The following is a 21802-nucleotide window of genomic DNA, read 5'->3' as shown; positions in this document are numbered from 1 at the left end:
TTGATTAAGACTAGCAACAGGTTTCAGGGATAGTTTTAAGTTTGAGACTCATGATTGCAGGTAAAGTCTGTCCACCTACTGCTTAATAGGATCTGAGCTATTTGAGCCCCACTGGCTCCACAGAATTCTTCCCATCACTCCAGATGGTTATGCCCACTCAGAATGACCTCATCCTGTTTAATCAGAACCTTCATGACAGAAAGAATCTGGATTTCTCCTCTCCATCAATTCATTCAATTCATTGTACCTACTGAAAGAGACCAGACTTTGTCAAGAGATTGAATCTCCCATCATTATAAACAAGAAGAAACCGTGTCTGTGCCCATTGTCTTCGCCATGACAGTGTTCAGATTTTACATCTCAATACATTACAGAGCCGGGCAAACTCAGCAAATCACGCAGCATTCCTCATTCAGCAAAGACATGTAACCAAAGTTTCAGGCCTGAGCCCTTCTTCAAGGTATTTTACATCTGTTGCAAACTTTGATTTATATTCTGTGAACACAAAAGAACGGAATCATTGAACAAGGGAGAAAGAGAGTGAGATGTGCACACACATATAGACATGAACACTCAGGAGAGAGACTGAGGGAAGAGAGAATGCAGGATCAAGTGAGTGAGATTTTATGAAATCAAGTAAAATTTTAAAATTGTTTGGCAGAAAGAAAAGATCTGGGAAAGTTTGAAAGTAGCAGAAAGTGACCATGTTCAATGACTTAATGTATACGGTGACAAAGAAGATAATGCCATGCACACAGACAAATACCATTAGACTATATCTATAAAAAATTGGATGACTTTGGGATCTTTGATCACAACGTATCTGAATCTTTCATGTGAGACTGCTGGATTGTGCTAGACATTATTCCAAGGAAATGGTCATATAGTAAAGTCAAAACCATTCCAATCAAAGAAAACCATGGAATATAATCCTTTTATTGCCATCTTTTACTGTTCTGAAGTTGGCTGCATCATCTATCCCATTTACTTCAGCCGAATCCAAGCCCAGGTAATTGTAATGGTTGAAACCCATCTCGGGCTTCAGTTGTCCTGCAAGTGAAAAGTTAACGTGTTAGAGTATCATTAAGATTCCAGTGTTTCAAAGCATTCCTGTGATTGTATGGTCCTTTTATGAGTTGCACAGGTAATATCAGGTGATGACAGCACCACAGTTTTGGGGATCCTGTTTGGATCATTTGGTTTCAGGATCAATAATCATTCATTTGAGAAGATCTGATGTCCCTCTGTATCTATTACAATAGTATAGTAAGTTTGGAGATATAATGATGTAAATGGATGTGTAACTTCTGACATCGCATCAGCTCCACAATGTACAGGTTGAGGATCAATTCATCTAAATCATTAACTCTGAAATGTTAAACTCTGTGTTTGCTGCAAATGACTTCACTTTTCAGATTGGCAGGACTATGTCCTGAAACCTTCCCAGCCCATTGGGATCAATAAAATATCTGGATTCTTCATTGGGTACCCAAATCAGTGTCCAGTCAAGATGTTTTATTTAGTTTGAACCTCTCCTGGAGCAGAGTGTTGGACATAATACATTTTTTTTTTAAATTTCAGAAATTCATCAGGATACTAATTATAATTCTTCACCTATTTCATAATTTATGTCCCAAGATCATCTAAGACACTGGAATACGCGGTGCTCAATTTTACGTGGACTCTATATCGTTCTGAACACATTCAGAAACACTTTGTCATTTCATATTGACTTGTAACATTTGCAAACGAATAATATTTGCATTAAACATATGGATCCAAGTTATTGATGCAAATAAGAAACAGTAAATGATCTCAGCATCGATCCTGGGGAAAGCCACCAACTTCTTCCTTCCACCTCAGAATTAATTTTGGCAATTTCTTTTTTGGTTGGTGGGGGGAGCACAGTCCCACAGGCAGGAGATTCTTCACATCAAGATGAGGGTGTTCTGTAGAATTCATCGAAGACACGAAGAGAGCAGTAGTCAAAGTTGTACGGGTACTTGAGATCCTTGTGTGAGCCAAACTGGGAGGCCTGGAACCAGAGATGGAAGCCATGAGGCATAAGAAGGCAGAAGAGGCAGGTAAAGAGGAAGGCAACATGGCTGTCGAGCAAGTCTGGGTGAGAACATTGATCATAAAACTTTAGAGCAGCAAGGATTACAGATGGGGAGCAGTGAGAAAAAAAATCCCACTGAACTCCCTTCAGGAGACCCCACCTTGAAGAGATTTGAGGTAGGCAGAAGTAAAACAAGAAAGTCTGTGGACACTGGGACTGAATTAAAAACAATGCTAGAGAAACTCAACCTTGAAGAGATTTGAGGTAGGCAGAAGTAAAACAAGAAAGTCTGTGGACACTGGGACTGAATTAAAAACAATGCTAGAGAAACTCAGCAGGCCAAACACTCCTCTCTTTTCCCTCTCCCCCCACCTCCTCCAATCATCTTGTTCAAGTGCCTGCCTACATTTTGCTCATATCTTGAAGGGCTTAAGGCCTAAATATTGTTCCAAGACCCCCAGCGAATACCTGAAACCGCAGAGAGTACTGAACCGTACACTATATTATGTTGATCTAATAACCGAGACAGCTAGTCCATTCTGGTAGTGCCTTCACTTATTCCCAAAGAGGGTTGGATGGTCAGGTATTCACAATTCTCAAAGTTAATAAGCCAGACAAGATCGCTTCTTGATAAATTGGTATTCGATAATAATGTTTCCACTGCAAGAGGATACAGCAAGGTGTGACTTGGCCAATACACGCCAGTTGCTGTTGTCCCTGGTTGCAGTTCCATTTTCTGATCGATCACAGGACATGTACATTACTGGAAATTCTGGAATGCTTCATGTCTCCCTAATTTCTCCTGAGCTGAGAACACCATTGAAAGTCAACTATGCTGATAGGTCTTGACCCGCAAAAAGGCCAGCCCAGATAGGAAGAGTGGATTTCCTTCAACAATATAGATGGTCGCTGATCACCTTTTCTGAAAAAAAAATGGTGGCACAGCAGAGCTGCTGTAATGGCATGCTGCCATTGGTGCAGACCCAGGAGAGCAGGGAGTGGAGACGCAACGCTGTTCAACAGGGTTCTTCTGTCCAGTCCTGCTGCCAACAGCTCAGTACAGGCATTAAGCAGCCTATTAATGAAGTGAACATTGATTTTTTTAAAAATTCTGCAACCTTGGCTTTCTCAGCTCTGATCAACATTTCAGTCCTGGGCCCTTTTATCATGTATGTCAAGCGTTAGTTACCATTTACTTCCTATATGGACACTGTGTGATCTACTGAGTTTCTCCAGCATGCAAACAATATTCAATAGGTCAGGCAGCATCTGTGGAGAGAGGAAGAAAGGTAATTTTTTGCCCTCCATAGCCTGAGAGCTCATGTGTGATTTTTACATGATACTTCACTGAGTGACCATGTTCTGTGGAAAGACCAACAGCAAAAGCCACTTCACAGGGAGACTAATCTCTGCCTTTATTTGGGAGGGTGTGGTGGGGGGGTGGGGAAAGCAGAGGAGTCATTAGCTGTGATGCTGTGGATGCCTCGATAAGTTATCTTTGCTCTTGTTTAATTTAAAAACAACTGTCAGAAACATCACTTTATCTTGTGAGAGGGGAAATCTCTGGGTTTCCTGCCCAAGTATGTATTGTACAAAGTGTCCTGTCCTGCATTTCTAACCTGATTGAAGGATAAAGGTGATGCAAATAATGGCCATTGCTTCTCCTGGTACTCTACACTTACTCAACTTTCATTAAAGTGGCCAGTCTAGAACTGACACGGAGAAACAAATAAAACTTGGGAGGCTAAAGAGACTGCAGACGGTGGAACATGGAGCAAAAGATAAATTGCAGGAAGAACTCAGAAGGCAGAGTACATGGTTAATGGTGGGATATTTAACCATGTGAAAGAACAGAAGGACCTTGGGGTCCAAATCTATAGATCTCTTCAGGTCATCATGCAGGGTGATAGAACAGTTAAGAAAGCCTATGGTACGCTGGGCTTCATTAATCGGAGATTGATTTCAGGAGTCATGAGGTAATGTTGCAGCTTTATAAGTCTCTGGTGAGACCAAACTTAGAGTATTGCATCCAGTGCTGGTCACTTCATTACAGGAAGGATATAGAAGCTATGGAGGGAGTGCACATTTGTTAGGTAGAGCCAGAAAATGTAGAATGCTCTCCTTGGTCAATCCAATGAGGTCATAGAATGTTTCCTGGATGGTCCCTAACGTCAGGGATCTACATGTACTGGTTTAATTCCCTAGTCAACTCCTGCTGATGGGGTGTCATTTCTGTTTGGGGTTCCTGAATGCAGAGTACATCCCCTTGAATCTTTGACTGCTCAAAAGGATTTCTAGATGTGCGTCAATGAATCAGGAGGTATGCTGCCTTCCCTAGAGAGCACCTCACCAAACCATTGGTCCACAGAGAATTCCAGCATTGCTGTGGTTCAGCATTCAGGTGCCCTCTAGTGCTGGAGGCCTAAAGGCAATGACCAAATGGAGGGATAGTAGGTGTGCAGTGTTAGACTCTGATAAGCATTAACAGTGCAGTAGAAAGCCCACTTAGGAGCTGTATACTCAATGCCTATGTATGAATTTGTATGAATATTGCATCAGTGAGAAGAGATGTGTTTTCCCCCATACTGCACTCACTCAGTGCTCTGATTTACATGCAGGGTGGTTTCCAGGCTAAGCTTTTGTTAACCATTATCGGAGGACACTGTCTGATACTGCAAAATGATTTTTTTTCTCGGTCCAAAAGTATTGTGTAATAATGCATCCTATTTATTGGTCTTTTCTTTCTCACAGCATCTTTGATCTCCCATTGGTAGTATGATGAGTTTTCCATGAACGTTTAAAACCTGATCATTTTCCAGCAGGAACTATAGTTGGGAGTTAAAACTGTGCTAAGAGTGAAAGTGGTGAGAGGTCTGACAGAGTGAACAGCAATCTCACGATTTATGACATTAATAAAAGCTTCAATTGACAATTCTCATGTCCGCTCCTCTGCTTAGACAGATGAGGTCAGCTTTTGTTTTATAATTTATTTCAGATGTGTCTCTGTTAACTGCTGTCCTCCAGATCAGGCAAGCTGTAACCTGTTTGCAGTTGTGAAATGATAATTAAATTGTGCATTGGGAAGAGTCTGGAGGAATGGTGATTTAGAAGCTGAGCCTACACCTTCAGGAAGATATCTAACACCTTGGTGATGGTCATCCTTTGTGATGGCGGTGGATGAAAGGATAGGGTTTTTAGAAGCTAGGTCAGACCCACAAAATGTAGTTATCAGTACTTTGTGAGGGGAGAACTGCCTCTTTTAGCAATAGTTATACTGATTATGCAAATTGCTTTTCTCACATTTTATTTTATTTTGAGCATTTATTTATTTTGTTATTCTGAATGCTGTGCAATAAAGGCAACTGAAACAAATGATATCCTATTTATTATTGCACTGTTTCTAACATACAATTTCCTGTACCCTACACTATTTGATTTATTGTAACTGTAAATCCTGTTTTGCGGAAACTACCAAAATGTTTGGCCTGGAAGTCAGCCTGAAGAAAACTGAGGTCCTCCATCAGCCAGCTCCCCACCATGACTACCAGCCCCCCCACATCTCCATCGGGCAAACAAAACTCAAAACGGTCAACCAGTTTACCTATCTCGGCTGTACCATTTCATCGGATGCAAGGATCGACAACGAGATAGACAACAGACTTGCCAAGGCAAATAGCGCCTTTGGAAGACTACACAAAAGAGTCTGGAAAAACAACCACCTGAAGAAACACACAAAGATTAGCGTATACAGAGCCATTGTCATACCCACACTCCTGTTCGGTTCCGAATCATGGGTCCTCTACCGGCATCACCTACGGCTCCTAGAACGCTTCCACCAGCGTTGTCTCCACTCCATCCTCAACATTCATTGGAGTGACTTCATCTCCAACATCGAAGTACTCGAGATGGCAGAGACCGACAGCATCAAATCCATGCTGCTGAAGATCAAACTGCGCTGGGTAGGTCACGTCTCCAGAATGGAGGACCATCGCCTTCCCAAGATCGTGTTATATGGTGAGCTCTCCACTGGCCACTGAGACAGAGGTGCACCAAAGAAGAGGTACAAGGACTGCCTAAAGAAATCTCTTGGTGCCTGCCCCATTGATCACCGCCAGTGGGCTGATATCACCTCAAACCGTGCATCTTGGCGCCTCACAGTTCGGCGGGCAGCAACCTCCTTTGAAGAAGAGCGCAGAGACCACCTCACTGTCAAAAGACAAAGGAGGAAAAACCCAACACCCAACCCCAACCAACCAATTTTCCCTTGCAACCGCTGCAACCGTGTCTGCCTGTCCCGCATCGGACTTGTCAGCCACAAACGAGCCTGCAGCTGATGTGGACATTACCCCTCCATAAATCTTCATCCGCGAAGCCAAGCCAAAGAAGAAAGAAATCCCTGCACTGTTGGTTATTTAGTTCTCTTTTTGGCTATACTGAACTACCTGCTGTAAAAGTTGACACTTGGAGAGCTCGCTAAACAAAGCTTTTCATTGTATCTCAGTACATGTGACAATAATCTATTCAGTTCAATTTATTATTAAATTGGTCCACATTCAGTGAGATTGAAGAACATATGTGCTTAAGATACATTGATTGCAGAGAGTTTTGTTGTTAAAAATCTGTCATCTATTTGCCTGGTAACCTCTTCCCAGCTTGTATCCATTCAAGGGGCAGTCTGGTATTAGGCAAACAGCCAACATGATCTGGCCAATAAAGCTGATTGAAAGTAACAAAGCATTGAAGGACGTAATTGAAGCCTCCTTGAACAAATGCACCATACCATAGGACATCTGGCCTAGGACCACTCCAAATGCTGAAGGACATTCAGCATGGCCTTGAGAACTTCAGATCCATATGTGAGAAATCATATGTAAAGAGCAGATGAAGTGGATCACCTCCAAAACTACCACCCACGTTCCTCATCAGCCACCTCAGGGCAAAGAACTAGAGTGAAAGCAGGTTGCTGTCTATTCTCAGGGACTGACCAAGAAGAAGAAGGAGAGGAACTGTGTGTATATAGAAGGGGAGGGACAATAGGAATTACTAGGCAGAAGTGAGATATCCTCTAACATCCATGAATTCTAGTAAATATTGTTGACAGGGGTGAAAGTAAATGGGGATGCCAGTACTATGCCTCCCCACCCTGCTGTCAAGCTGAGGACCTGATGAGAAGGTATCCAAAATGTATCCAGGCGGCACCATTGACCCCGCTACAACTTCTGCCTTCCACAACCTCGACGTGCAACATCCGGCCCCGCCAGCGACTGTCGCAGCGTATGCCTCAAGTACCTGGACCAGACCCCGCCCTCGCCAGCACCACTCGCCGAGAACTACAGCGACGTCACTTCTGGCTCACGACGTAAAGTCACTTCTGGCTGATGGAATGACGTCACTGCCGCAGGCCGTGATGACGTCACTTCCCCCGGCGCAACGAACACGGCTGGGGAAGGAAGCCATCTTGGGCCAGGCAGAGGCTGACATGGAGGGCTCCCAATGACGTTGAGAATGACATGGTCAACACGGGCAGTGAGCAGACTGCCCTACTGACGCTCCCCATGCCTCCGGGTGCCAATGGCTGCCACACACTGCACTCCATGACCAAAGCCAACGTGGTAAACATGGGCGATGACCAGGCCACCCTACCGATGCTCCCCATGCCTCCAGATGCCATAAATTGCTGCGCACAACCGGAGAGTGACAACTCCGAGATGGTCTTGACCGCCACCATGCTGACCAGGGACATCCCTCACAACCTTGGGCGCTCTATGATGGACGTGCATGTCAACGGGCAGGTAATGAAGTGCCTGTTTGACAGTGGCAGCACCAAGAGCTTCATTCACCCGAGCATAGCCCACTTCCTGAGATTAAAAGTCCACCCCACCACCTGCTTGATCGCTCTCGCCGCCAAGGATAAGACTGTTGGTACTCTTGGGCGCTGCTTGGCCGATATAACTGTGGGAGGGGAGTCTTTCACAGGGTTCAGGCTCCTGGTCATGCCCAAACTCTGCGCCCCAGTCCTCCTGGGCCTAGATTTCCACTCTCACCTGCAGAGTGTTACCCTTGCCTTCGGGGGGCTCCAACCTCTACTCACATTACACAGCACGCCAACCTACCAGCCCCGGTCAACATGCGGCCTCTCCACACTGCCCATCACCCCACCGACACTCTTCCCACATCTTGAGCTAGGCTGCAAGCCGATTGCCACCAGAAGTAGGCGTTATTGTGCTGCAGACAGAGACTTCATCAAGGCGGAGGTGCGGCGACTCCTGGCGGAAGGTGTCATAGAGCCCAGTGACAGCCCTTGGAGAGCCCAAATCCTGGTGGTCAAAGGGAGAAGTAAGCCGAGGATGGTCATGGATTACAGCCAGACCATTAACCGGTACACCCAGCTGGATGCCTACCCCCTGCCGAGGATTGCCAACATGGTCAACGAGATAGCCCACTACCATGATTGACCTGAAGTCGGCATATCACCAAATCTCCAACCACCCGAAGGACAAGCCCTACACTGTCTTTGAGGCGACGGGCGCCTGTACCAGTTCTGCTGAGTTCCCTTTGGGGTCAAGAACGGGGTCTTCGTCTTCCAGCGGGAGATGGCTCGCATGGTAGACCGGCACAAGCTGAAGGCAACGTTCCCGTATCTGGATAACATCACTATCTGCGACTGTGACCAGCAGGACCACAATGCTAACCTGGGGAAATTCCTCCAGATGGCCAGGGAGCTGAACCTCACTTACAACAAGGAGAGGTGTGTGTTTAGCACCACCCGCCTTGCCATCCTGGAGTACAACATGGCCCGTGGAGTCATCAGCCCAAATCCAGAAAGGATGCACCCATTAATGGAGTTACCTCTCTCCCACCATGCTAAAGGCCCTCTGCAGGTGCCTGGGCCTTTTCTCTTATTACTCGCAGTGGATCCCTCACTTCTTGGACAAGGTCCGCACACTGGCCCAAGCTACAACATTTCCCCCCCCCCCACCCGAGGCCCAGGCAGCCTTCATCCGCATCAGACAAGACATCGCGGATGCCACGATGCAGGCTGTGGATGAGGACTCCCCTTTCTAGGTGGAGAGCGATGCCTCCGAGGTAGCCCTCGCTGCTAACCTCAACCAAGAGGAGCGCCCTGTCGCTTTCTTCTCCAGGACCCTCCACGGCTCCAAGCTAGGGCATTCCGCCATTGAAATGGAGGCCCAGACGATTGTAGAAGCGGTCCGCCACTGGCGCCACTACCTGGCCGGCAGGAGATTCACCCTCCTCATGGACCAGCAGGCTGTGGCGTTCATGTTTAACACTACCCACAAGAGCAAGATCAAGAATGACAAGATCCTGTGGGAAGTTTAACGATTCCCCCGATGACCTCTCTCGCACCTGCGTGTCTATGCACGACGATAGGCTGCAGGCATTGCATGAGTCCCTCTACCATCCAGGTGTCACCAGGTTGTACCACTTCATTAAGTCTCGGAACCTGCCGTACACCATCAGGGACGTCAGGGACATGACCGAGGTCTGTCGGATCTGCGCGGAGTGTAAACTCCGTTTCTTTCACCCACCCCAGGCCCATGTTGTAAAGGCTACTCGACCTTTCAAGCGTCTCGGCCCCTGCCTTCCACGAACCAAAATGTCTACGTCCTCACGGTAGTGGATGAGTACTCACACTTCCCTTTCGCTATCCCTTGCCCGGACACCTCCACGGCCACCGTCATCAGGGCCCTGGGGCAGACCTTCACCATGTTTGGCTACCCCACCTTCATCCACAACGACCGGGGGTCTAGTTTCATGAGCGACGAGCTGCGCCAGTACCTGACGGCGAGGGGAATCGCTACTATTTGCATGACGAGCTATAACCCGAGAGGCAATTGGCAAGTGGAGCGTGAAAACGTGGTGGTCTGGAAGGCAGTCCTCCTGGCTCTCAGGTCACAAGGGTGGGCCATTGAGTACTGGCAGGACACCCTGCCCGAGGCGCTCCATGCCATTCGATCACTGCTGTGCACAGCTACCAACAAGACCCCTCACGAACGTCTGATCTCATTCCCCAGGAAGTCGGCTACTGGAATGTTCCCGGGACCAGTGCTCCTGTGTTAGCACATATGGATGCACAAGGCCAAAGCCCTGGTTGAGCAGGTCTTCCTCCTACATGCAAACCACAACTACGCCTATGTTACGTTCGGCAGTATCAGGGAGGACACCATCTCAACCAGGGACCTGGCACCAGCAGGAGCACCCACCACACCATGCCATCCTCCAGCCCAGGATGACACCACCGGCCTATTGCAGGGGGCAACACCTGTACCTGCAGGAGTGTACCATTGGCCTACTGCAGGGGGCAACCTCTGTACCTACAGGAGTGTAAGGGGACAGGACAACACCTGGCCAGCTGTCAATCAGTGGGCCTGAAGGGATCAAGCCCCACCCGGTTGGGTGTCAATCACCCTCCAGGATATAAGCTCACTCAGAGTTACTGCAGCCACAGCCAGCCTGGCTCTGTGGAAGTCTTTGTGGATTAAAACCTGTTGTACAAATTGCGCCTTTGGAAGACTACACAAAAGAGTCTGGAAAAACAACTACCTGAAGAAACACATAAAGATCAGCGTGTACAGAGCTGTTGTCATACCCACACTCCTGTTCGGCTCTGAATCATGGGTCCTCTACCGGCATCACCTATGGCTCCTAGAACGCTTCCATCAGCGCTATCTCCGCTCCATCCTCAACATTCATTGGAATGACTTCATCACCAACATCGAAGTACTCGAGATGGCAGAGTCCACAAGCATCGAATCCATGCTGCTGAAGACCCGACTGCGCTGGGTGGGACACATCTCCAGAATGGAGGACAATCGCCTTCCCAAGATCGTGCTCTATGGCGAGCTCTCCACTGGCCACCGAGACAGAGGTGCACCAAAGAAGAGGTACAAGGACTGCTTAAAGAAATCTCTTGGTGCCTACCACATTGACCACTGCCAGTGGGCTGATATCGCCTCCAACTGTGCATCTTGGCGCCTCACAGTTCGGCGGGCAGCAACCTCCTTTGAAGAAGACCGCAGAGCCCACCTCACTGACAAAAGACAAAGGAGGAAAAACCCAACACCCAACCCCAACCAACCAATTTTCCCTTGCAACCGCTGCAACCGTGCCTGCCTATCCTGCATCGGACTTGTCAGTCACCAACGAGCCTGCAGCAGACGTGGATATACCCCTCCATAAATCTTCACAGTCTTCTTGTGTGTCTGATTCTGGCTAACTGCGCACCACATCCTCCACACCATGTAACTGCAAGAGCTCACTTAGATACAAACCAATGTCAGTTAATGGTGTTTAATGGAAGTTTGAATCATGAAGCTATGAAATAGAATGCAATGATTCTGCCTGTAGATGGCAGAATTGCTTGTCTCTTGGGTTGGGGAGACTTTGTCAAAAGACAGGACAAATCATGGCCTGGAATTTGTAGTAAAATGATGAGCAAGGATAAAAAGGAGGAGAGGCTTGATCAGACTCAACTTTACTAGGCTTGGGATTGGAATTGGCACTAAGACACAACCTACTAGTCCTAATTACAAGTCACACCCTCTTAATCCTAAATACCCAGCATGCATCTGAGAATATGGAATTACTATTAGAAAGTAGAATGAGTGGTCTAGTTATTGAGGTCTTAAAGGAATGCATGAGAATTGAACGCAAGGAGAGCAGGCATCACTTCTGTGAAAGCATACAAAGCAGAGGGAGATGTACTATCAATAACATGCCAAAAAACAATGATTGGAGTGAGAATGGGTCAGACATATTAAAAATTATATTTATTCCTAGTAATTCTCCAGCTGGGGAAATGATTGTCAGCTGCAAATTGTGTTATGCACACAGAAAAAAACTACATTTATTTGTTGGCTTTGAAAATGGAAAAAAAATTAAAGACATTCAGAAGGGTCTGTTCACGAATTGAGGAATATTAATGGGCTGATTCAGAGGTCATGAACAAAAGTTACAGGGACCTGTTACATGTGCTGCATTCCATAGAGAGCTGGCTAGGCCTGGTGCTGTTTGGCTGAATGGTAAATATTTGAAATAATGTACAATCCAGGCACAGCTTGTGACTGGCTGGAGCAGTACCACTACAAACCCAGCTCCCATTTACATACCAACTTTAACATTGCAAAACAGCATTTAAAGTGTCATAACCTCAGATATAGAAACTCAAGCTAATTAATTTTTTTCCAAGATTTTCAGCTTTTCCAAAGATTTGAAAGGGAGGAAACTAAAGAGCAAAGCAAAACGGAACAGCTATATGAACTCAAAGAAGGAAATTGGTACTCTATCTAGTGACAAAATAAAACCAAGAGGAGATGTAGTCAGTGTTTCTGGCATCGGGAAGGGTGAATAGAAATGTTTTTACAGGTAAATACCTTTGACCGCAAGGCCATCAGACATTGAATATCCTGCAGACAATGAGAGATGAGGACTCAATGGACAGACCATCCAGGTCATCTGGTGAATGCCTCATTGGCAGGGCTCACAAACAAGCACCGGGACTTGGCCTGGCTGCGGTGAGAGGAGCCCTTCCGGTGAGATCCTTCCTGCACGACTGGAACATCACCCACAACGCACAATGTCCCTTAGACAACTATGGTGGAGAGGAGATAGTCGCCAACCTCTTTGCAGAATACAGATTCACTAAGAGTTATGAGTGTGTGGAGAATGATGCAGGTTTCCTTGTCCCTGTTCAACCCAAGCAGCAGCGTGGCAGAGGACTCTCTGATCTATGGGCTGTTCCCACACACACACACACTGAATCAGACATCCAGGACTGATGGAAGATCATCAACTCGATGAAAGACACACTTTGGACTGCCCAAAACTTGTTGGTCTTACAACACACAAGGGTGTATGTGTGGGAATGTTGCCGATTGCCATATTTCAAGCTGCAGGAATATGTGCTGAGGGCACACTGACGCTTGGCACAGCCAACTTGAGAATGCAGTGGGGAAGAATCACAGTCTAGAATCCTTTCTTTGCCAAGCATTGAGGGTTGAGACTGAGAGGAAGTCCCTCAAACAACGGAAGGGGGGGGAAATCATGGCAAAATGCCACAGAGGTGGCAATGGTGTAAATAGAAATTAATGTTACAATACACAGTGCTGGAAATGAAGGACATGAAGCTAAGGGTGGGAGGAGACTTTGAATGTTTTTCCTTTTGTGAATAATTTATTGTGAATAAAGTCTATTTCTGGTTATAAAAATAAGGTGATTAGAAATAACTACAGTTGTTGTATCAATTAGGTAGAGTATTAAGGGAAAGAAATAGAAAGTTTTAGAGAATGTGCAATATGTTGGTCCAAAGTAGATAGTTTTTGCTGCAAGGATGGTTTATGCCAAGGTTATTTATATCTTTAAAGGAAACATTGGATAAATATTTGGAGGAGATTGTTTTGGAAGTCAGGAAATTGCAGGCTGGGAATTTTTTTAATGACGAAAGTGTAGTGCCTATAGTTCCATTTCACAATTGTCAGGAATGACAAATCAGCTTCCATGAGGCTATCCTGAAAACATGTTCGTTTCCCTATGATCAAATTGTGCCCCGCAATGGTGGATCAGTGAATCTTCTGGCCCCTTGCAAGAAAGCAACTGAATTTTATTTACATTTCTAGATGAGGCCAGTGTTAGGTATTCAGCACAGACATTGCAATGGCTGGCTTTACAGCTATTGAGTAACTTTGGTTCATTTGTCCCTAATAATTTATACCAATGGAGTAATAAATCAAAAGTTAGTTTACCCATTCACATGACAGTTCTGGCTACAGAGAAGAAGAGCCAAACTGTGATCCCATTTGTAAAAGATTCAAATGTACACAGAGAAGCATTCCAACTAACAAAAAAAGAACAGATCTGTCCAATTTCAAGAGATTATTATGTTTGGAAGAATAAAATACAACTAACTGTTCATTCCTCAAACAGAATGACCAGATCCCTGAGAAAACATCTCACACCAGTATATTATCAGAAGTGACATAAAAGAGAATTAACCTATAAATAACCATGATATAAATTACTGGTAATTTAACTTAGCACTTTATATAAAACACAGAAACACAATGGTACATAAGGTAATAAAAACCGCCTGAGCTGTCTGCAATTTAATCCTAACGGAATCGGTGATCAATGAATGTTTAGATCTTTAACTTGATGGGTCAGTGGAGGGAGGGAGCAGTTGAAAGCTGAAAGATTGCAGGGACAGGTTAAGGGATAAACAGATCCACCAGGACTCATGGTCTCAGTTCTACGTGTGTGTGTGTGTGTGTGTGTGTGTGTGGGTGGGTGGGTGGGTGCGTGGGTGGGCGTGTGTGTGTGGGTGTGTGTGTGTGTGTGTGTTTGAGTGAAGGTTGAGTCACCTCTGTGATAATAGAGTGCTAGTGATACTCCTGGCCACTAGAGGGAATCAGGGATGAATGCTGCACCACAAGGTCATGAGTAAATAATAAAATATTGTTAATTTAAAAGAACCCAATTTTCTTTATTACTTAAAAGAAACATCACATGATACCAGGAGTGTGTATCGGGAAACAAGGAGAGTATGAAGAATCCTGATGCTGTGAATGGGACTGGGAATGTCAGCCAAGAGTGGTGGTTGTTCAGACAATGATTCATGCTGTATCTGCAAGCCATTTGACTCAATAGCAAACTGGATGCTTGGAAGATTGCACTGCTACTTACTGTGGTGCGACCTCAAGCACTAGAGGCTTTCAACACATTTGTTTTTTGCTAAGATAGTTAACCAGGGCAAGCTCGATAAGGTTATCGAGATGTTTGATGAACTCTGCCTACCAAAGAAAAATGAAACATTTGAGAGCTACATGTTACGTGTGCAAACACAGCTCTAGGCAGAGAGCTTCAATATTTTTTTTAACAGACTTGAAACTAAAAGCAAGAACATACAATTTTGGATCATTACATGGTCTGTGATCTGTGATCAAACTGTTTTTGGAATTATCAATAAGAAAGTGAGAGAGAGGTTGCTATGAGAAACAGAGCTTAACTTAACTGGAACTGTGAAGATATTCCATGCCAGTGAATTAGCTCTGCAGCACATGAAAAAGTTCAGTGAGAGTGCAAAAGCTGGTGAAAATGAAGACATAGCCGTAGCCACAGTGTCTGGATGCACACATAAACAAAGAACGAGACATAGGAAACAGCAAAAAGATGGAGAGTCATTCAATTACAAATGATGTGCCACTTAACATGCACCAAAACAATGCCCAGCCTATGGAAAAGTCTGTAAAGGGCAGAATCACTATGCAAAGCATTGTTAAGGGAAACAAAATAGAAGTGGAAGTGTGCACACTAGAAAAAACTACCCTCAATTATATATTCTTCATGGGCATAGTGGTGCAGGAACATTTCAAACCAACAGACACTGAACTGCGAAGCATGAACAGAGTTGAGCAGGACAAGTGGACTGTGCCATTGCATACAAATAGAGCAGATATTCTTCTCCAGATGGACATAGCAGCAAAAGCCAGTTTGATTTTTGAGTGTGACATCAGGACAATGAAGATAAAGCCATATATCCATTCAAATTCTGTTCAGCTCAAGGCCTACAACATTGACACAAAGGATACATGTCTACAGTACTTCCAGATGAACATGACTCACTGCTTGGTAAAAAGACATGTGAACATTTAAACCTAGTCAAGAGACTGTATCGCATTAATAGCTTCAATTCATGGAATAGCTTAGAGGAAATACTGGATCAATTTCCATACATCTTCAAGGGATTTGGTGTTCTACCATCCACATACAGTTAAAGGAGGATGCACAACCAGTAGTGCTGCCCCAAGGTTGGTTCCAGTGCCACTAAAAGAAAAGTTCAAGCAGGAACTCTACTGAATTATGTAACTAGGTGTCATAAAGAAAGTGGAGGAGCCCACAGAATGGGCGAATTCAGTGGTGGGTGTCAATAAAAGAACAGTGACCTATGCAAGTGCCAAAAGACTTGAATGCCAATATAAAGAGGGAAAATGATCAGATTCCAACCAGGGATGAAATTACAAGTGAGATGGCTGGTACAAAGTTTTCACCAAATTGGATGCATCCCAGGGATTCTGGCAAATAAAACTGCATGAAGATAGCACAAAATATTGTACATTTAATACACTATTTAGCCGATTCTCCTGTCTGAAGATGCCTTTTGGAATTACCTCAACTCTGGAAGTGTTCCACGGAACAAGGGAGCAGATCATAGAAGGCATAAATAGGGTTCACGGCTGCATGGATGACGATCTGATAAGAATCCAGTCAGGAACAACACCACAAGAGGCTCATCAAAGTGCTACAATGCATTCAGAAGCATGGATTAAAGTTGAACAGAGCAAAATGTCAGTTTGTTGTGAAGGAAATCACCTTTCTGGGAGATAAGCTGTCGGAGCCAGGTTGGGGAGCCAGACAATAGCAGAGTGAAAGCAATTCTGAAAATGCCCAAACCCACTGACAAAAAGGGTATATTGAAAGTGGTGGGAATGATCCATTTCACTGGTAAATTCATTCCAAACCTTAATTCCAAAACAATGTACCTGAGGAAGTTGTTACTTGACAAATGTGAATTCAAGTGGACGGCCAACCTCGAGGAAGAATGGGGATGACTGAAGACAATTTTAACTTTTCAACCGATGCTTTTGACATTCTTTGACCCATCCAGAAGACGAAAATACCTAAAGACACTTAAAAAGATACAATAGGTGCCATATTACTTCATGCTGTGTGAGACATTTGGAGGCCAGTAGAATAAGCATCAAGGATGATAACCACATCTGAATGTCAATATGCGCAGATAGAGAAAACGTGTTTAGGTCAGGTCTATAGACTCGAGAAATTCCAGTTATATGTATGGTCTACCAACATTCATGCCAGAGACAGACCACAAGCCATTAATAGCCATAATCAAGAAAAATCTCAGTGAAATGTCACAAGAATCCAAAGACTGATGATGAAGCTACAACGTTATGACTTTGAATTGGTGAACACACCAGGGAAACTTACTGTGTTAGCTGATGCACTGTCCAGGGCAACGACACAGAGTGAAGCACACAATGAGAGTTCCACAAAGACAGATGTAAATCTCCATGTGAACCTAATCACTGAATCTCCTTCAATGTCTGACATGAAATCCAAGGTCACAACTGAAACAGTAAAGGACACAGTTCTACAGAAGGTTATCAAGAATTTGAATGAAGGATGGCCTAGAGATGAATATCAGCTGTACTACAACATCAGAGCTGAGCTGAATGTTGGCAATAAGCTTCTACTCAGACAGAGAAGAATTGTCATTCCTCAATCACTGCGACAAGAGATGCTGAAAAGGGTGCATGAGGGGCACCTTGGAATGGAAAAATGCAAGAGGAGGGCCAGAACTGCTGTTTAGTGGCCAGGGATAAATGCTGATATTTTGACAGAATAGTTTCAAGCTGTGAGACCTGTTTGAAGCATCACACAAAGCAGCCAAAGTAACCTATGGTCATTATGACTTACCAGGATAACCATGGCAGAAAGTTGGGACTGATCTATTATACCTGAATGGAAAGAATTACTTGCTGGTTATTGACTATCTATAGAACTATCCTGAGATTGTGCTGCTTCCTAACATGTCTGCTGCTTGTGTGATCAAATATATGAAATCGACCTTTCCAAGATATGGAATTCTTCAATCGTCTACAGTGACAATGGACCATGCTACAGTTGTAGAGAATTCCATAACTTTGCAGAAGAGTATGATTTCAAGTCCTCTGCATCCCCAGTCAAAGAGCAAAGCAGAGAAAGGAGTTCACAAAGTTAAACAGCTGCTCAAGAAAGCACAAGACAGTGGCTCAGATCGTTATTTAGCTCTGTTGAGTTATTAAGCTTTACCACTTGAGCATGGTATGTCACCTACTGAGCTCCTGATGAGAAATAGATTTCGCATCTTACTTCCCTACTCTGCAGATCCAAACAAGAATAGAGATGTCAAACGGAAACAATGGAGTCTGCAAAGGAGAGAAAAAGCAAACTATGACAAATCAGCAAGAAGCTTTGGGCCACTGGCACAACATGACACAGTGCGACTCAGAGATTCCAACACCTGGTACAAGAAGGCTACTGTTGTGGAGGAAGTAAATCCAAGATCTTACACTGTCAGAACAGAGGATGACCAAATACTGGAGAAATCGAAAGAGCCTGCTGAAAATGCAAGAGGCACTCCAAGAACAGACAAATGCAGAGGATCCAACCTGTACAGCAACAGAGGAAACACCACCAGTGCTAGTCAGTAGTGGACCAGCAGAACCGATACAAGCACCTGTGTTGAGAAGATCCACACACGTTATCAAACACCTGACTGATTGAATCTCTAAAAGAAAAAGGACTGCACACTTAAAAAGTAGTGCTGTTGATGTTTGTGTTTAACTTTAAATTGAAATTAATACTGTATTTGTGTGTCATGTTGTCAATTGAACATCTTAAAGAAAAATGTGGTGATAGAATGCTAGTGATAAGCCTGACCACTCGAGGGAGTCAGAGACAGAAGGTCCCACCTCAGATTATATACAAAAATGGCTGCAGCATGAGGTCATGAGACAATAGTTAATATAGAAGAACCAAAGTTTCATTTTTACTTAAAAGGAACAGAGGGTCCAATCGCTCAGTGGTTAGAGCACTAGTTTTGTGAACCAGGGGTCGTGAGTTCATTCCTCGCTGGGCCTCATTTCTGTGAGGGCCGCTGGACATGTAACATTCTAAATGTAGTATTACATGACAATAGTGGAATCTTTACATCGCAACCTCCCGCAACCAAAGAGCCATTAAAATGATTTGCTCATCAGAAGAACAGACAAAATTTGGTTTATGAAGTCCAGCCAGAAGCAGAGTCTCAGAACACTAAGACTTTTTTCTTTAGCTGAGGCAAAATACCCTCTGGAATTAGAGAAATGTGGGAACTGAAGATGGTGGAATTTTGAGCAAACAGTGAGAAGCTGAAGGGACTCAGTGGGTCAGGAGCATCCACGCAGAGTCAAATTTTTGGGTCAGAACCTGAAATGCTGACCATCCATTTCTCTTCTTAGATAATGTCAGGCCTGTTGAACCCCTCCAACTTCTCAATGTTTGCTCTCTTGAATTTTAGCCTGTGGTTAATATACTGGCCTTGATTATTGATTACTTTTCGTTCAATGATTTCTTGACGTGCTTGGTGGACATCTGCAGCGATAAATATTCTGTTCTTAGGTTTTTTTCGATACACAGTGAATTGCATGATGAAATTAAAATACTTATGCCATAGTTTCATCCATATATTTAATCTGCTAATATTTCTTTGTAATAACAACATGTAACAGCACTGATTTAACACAGCTTATGAACAAATAAAGAATACATTCACTTGTTTCTTACAGCACACTATGAATTCGACTTTTTAAAAAAATTCACTCAAGACAACATTGCATTCTTCAACTCCCCAAACATCACTCAGCTAAATTCCTCTGCCCTTCTCCTTGGTTCACTACCACGAGTGATCCTAACACTCATTCACCTCCTCCCAACAAAGGTAAGTATGTGATCACGACAGCCCACCTTCAGTCTCCAAGCCATACAAAGAAGCAACTGATTGGAACTGTCCTACTACGTAATGGTCCAGAGGGCTGACAGTTTGGCCCAAACTCGGAAGATAGTGCAAGACAGGCGGTGTACAGTCCGAATGGCAAGGGTGCGACCGGTCCTCAGACCTTCTCATTGGCTCACTGCCACATGGGTGATCCTTACACTCACTCTCCTCCTCCCGACTATAGTGCAAATATAAATCCGTGGCAGTAATTGGTGTCATAATCGTCAGGTAGCTTGGAACATTCTAAGCTGGTACTTGTTGACTCCTTGCTGGAGTCATCCAGTATATCCTGCACAGAATGTCAGGTGGGGACTAAATCACATATGCAAAAGCGAAAGACAGTCTGCTGGAGGAGCTCAGGGGGTCGAGCAGCAATAGTGGGATCATTGCATTGGGAGGTTGGTAAGTTAACTAGGTGTAATTTGGCTGAAGTGGGGAGTGGAGGGGGGAGTTAATGGCATTTTCCAAAGTTCAACTTTTTAACTTTATTCACATCACGGTAGAACTCAATTCTAGCACTCACAGCTTGGCAGTTACAGTCCCATACAAGCTCCTGCAGGGCCATGACAGAGTCGTTGAATGTCTACCCAGGCTCTTGCCTGCGTAACTAGAGTATGTGCCGTGCATAGACCTCGTTCACCTGTTCCTTGTATTGGTCTTTTAGAATGTCCATGACTTCTCCGTAGGTTCGGCAGTCCTCGACCATCTGGTAGACCCGGTGCCCAATATACAAGAGCAGTATTCATCCTCATCATCCTGGATCGTGTCTGCGGAGTCTGTAAAGAATCTTTCAAAGAAACGATGCCAGAGAGCAAATTTTTTGGCCGCTTCTGGTTCTCTTGCATTGATTTCCAAGTGATCCAATTTCAGATACTTGTCCATGATCCGAGGAAGCAAAATCTAGCTAATAAAATTGATGCACAATCAATTAACCAAAAGACTGAAATACTGGAACTGAAGGCTTTTATTAGGTAGAGATGGACAGTATCTCTTGAGTTGCTGGTTCACACTGACCTGGAATCAAACTGGGGGCAGGGTTGTGGCATGACAGCTTTATGGGGAATAAAGGGAGGAGTCACAAGCCGGCCAGTGAGAGCAGGGTCAACATATAAGGTCGAAGGTATTTACATATACAAGTGGTTTCACCATACCAATATCCCTTGAAAACCAAGGTTCCCTATGCCAGCTAACCTTGCCTTTAATCCTAATAGAAAATTTAACCTTTAAAGGTCTTCCACTTACTTTGCACATCCTTGCCTGAAAACAACATCCCAATCCAAGCATTCTAGATATTTTCTCATTTCCTCAAAATTGGCCTTTCTCCAATCGTGAACCTCAACCCCTGGCCCAGACCAATCCTTCTCCACAATTAACTTGAAAATAATGACATTATGATCACTGGATCCAAAATGTTCTCCTACACATACTTCTATAACCTGTCCTGTCTCGTTCCCTAATATTGCACTCTCCCTCGCTGGTATCTCTATCTATTTAGTAAACTTTCCTGAACACATTTGACAAACTCCAAGCCATCCAGCCCTTGGGAGTCTCTGTCAATTTGTAAAAAGTTAAAATCTACTATCATAACCTTATGTTTCCTGCAGCTGTCTGCAATCTCTCTGCAGATTTGCTCCTCCAATTCTTGTTGACTATTGGGCAGCCTACAATACAACTCTATGAGTGTACTCATACCTTTCCTTAGTTTCACCCATATAGGGAAGATCTTGGAGTCAATTATCAAGGATAAAGTTAATAAGTACTTGCTTGACAAACCTATTGAAATTCTTTGAAGAAGTGACAAGCAGGCTGGATAAGGGAAATGCTGTACAAGTTGTGTAGTTGGATTTTCAGAAGTTATTTGACAAGGTGCCACCCAAGAGGTTACTTAACATGATAAGGACCCATAGTATAACAGGAAACATACTAGCATGAGTAGAGCATTGGCTGATTGGCAGAAAGCAAAGAGTTGAAATATAGGGATTGTATTCTGGTTGACTGCCAGTTGCTAGTGGTATTCCATACAGGTCAGCTTTGTGGCCACTTATTTTTACGTGTATATTAATAATATAGATTATACAATTATTTGGCTTTGTAGTCAAGTTTGCAGAATATAATGACTTAGGTGAAGGAGC

The 21802-nt window shown here is 44.2% G+C and overlaps 1 long non-coding RNA gene across 1 annotated transcript in view; it reads right to left on the bottom strand.

The window, feature by feature from the left end:
* Window positions 1-844: 844 nt before the first annotated feature.
* The window catches only part of LOC138761828 (uncharacterized), a 47689-nt gene continuing 26731 nt past the window's right edge, over window positions 845-21802 (bottom strand). Inside the window, exon 3 of the long non-coding RNA XR_011356539.1 lies at window positions 845-1050. This is a non-coding gene — a long non-coding RNA (uncharacterized lncRNA). The remainder of the gene's footprint in view (window positions 1051-21802) is intronic.

Source organism: Narcine bancroftii, chromosome 4 (assembly GCF_036971445.1).
Source record: "Narcine bancroftii isolate sNarBan1 chromosome 4, sNarBan1.hap1, whole genome shotgun sequence".
NCBI classification, from domain to species: Eukaryota; Metazoa; Chordata; class Chondrichthyes; order Torpediniformes; family Narcinidae; genus Narcine; species Narcine bancroftii.
Note: the sequence above shows the minus strand (reverse complement) of the source record. Positions and strands in the feature narration are given on the sequence as shown.